This window comes from Helianthus annuus, chromosome 4 (assembly GCF_002127325.2).
Source record: "Helianthus annuus cultivar XRQ/B chromosome 4, HanXRQr2.0-SUNRISE, whole genome shotgun sequence".
In the NCBI taxonomy this organism is placed as follows: Eukaryota; Viridiplantae; Streptophyta; class Magnoliopsida; order Asterales; family Asteraceae; genus Helianthus; species Helianthus annuus.
In genome coordinates, this window is record NC_035436.2 from 165,056,202 (window position 1) to 165,057,495 (window position 1,294).

The 1,294-nt window shown below is 45.4% G+C and overlaps 1 non-coding gene across 1 annotated transcript; it reads left to right on the forward strand.

Annotated features, from left to right (window-relative positions):
* The first annotated feature begins 235 nt into the window (after positions 1-235).
* On the forward strand, positions 236-342 carry LOC118491813. Its single transcript, XR_004892258.1, has one exon. It is a non-coding gene; the product is annotated as a small nucleolar RNA R71 (small nucleolar RNA).
* The last annotated feature ends 952 nt before the right edge of the window (positions 343-1,294 follow it).

Sequence of the window (1,294 nt, forward strand, 5' to 3'; positions counted from 1 at the left end):
CTCGATTTGGGCTTGTAAAGAAGTGCTTTCATCGACCTTATGGGCGCCCGGGGCGATAGACTTATTTCCCCGGGGGGTGTGCCATTGAAAATTGGTTTGAGCAATTTCCTCAATTTGATTATATATTTCGTGTGGGCGTCGATTACCTAAAAGTCCCCCGGAGCTAGAATCAAGTGTCTGCCTAGTGTGTGGCAACAATCCATTATAGAAAGTGGATACTTGTTGCCATATTGCGAGGCCGTGATGAGGACACTTGCGTAATAGCTCCTTGAACCTTTCCCAAGTTTCATATAAGGATTCCCCGTCCTCTTGTGAATATGTATTAATTTCAGCCATTATCTTAGCAGTTTTAGAAGGAGGGAAATACTTATATAGAAATTTTTGGGCTAGTTCATCCCAGGTGTTTACCGATCCAGCTGGGAGGGTGTTGAGCCAAGCTTTCGCTCGGTCTTTTAGTGAGAAGGGAAACATACGGAGGCGGATGGCGTCGTTTGATGCTCCATTGATCCGAAAGGTATCACATATTTCCAAGAAATTAGTTATATGTAGATGGGGATCCTCGTCCGCAAGCCCATGGAAGGTTGCGGAGTTTTGGAGCATTTGTATTAAATGTGGCCGAAGTTCGAAGTTATTGGCTTCGACATTCGGAGCATTGATAGCGGCGCCTAGATTACCTACGGTGGGTCGTAGATAATCCATAAGGGTACGTTGGTCCGCCATTGGAGGTGGATTACCCGAAACCTTCTCTTGGTTTTTGGCTTTTAACCTTTTTCTGAGAAAGCGTTCGGGTTCTTCTAGTGGTTCTTTTATGTCTTTATTGGAACTGGAGCTCATACACTACGTGAGGGTGGCGTCGGGTTCCAAGTCCTGCAATAAAAACAAAAAAGAATGTTGGTCAAAAGGTTCACCACGGCCCCGTGTTGAGCGAACACGGCCCGTGGTCGGAATTTCAGTGATTGTTTTCCAGATCCCAGTTACTGGAAGTTGGACACGGCCCCGTGTTGCACCGGCACGGCCCCGTGGTCAGCCTTCTGTAACTTGGAAAACAAAAACTGCCAGTGACGATGCTGAACACGGCCCGTGTCCGACCAGGCACGACCCCGTGTTGAGCTCTGCAGAAGCTGAAAATTTAAGAAAAAGTTCTAAAAAAAATTAAAGAAAAATAAAAATATGATTAGGCCGTTGATTCCTAACTTTCTTAAAATCCTTGTGTCCCCGGCAACGGCGCCAAAAACTTGATGTGCGTGAAGTGTGTTATATTTTTGATGAGTATTTAAGCCCCTTTTTACACTTT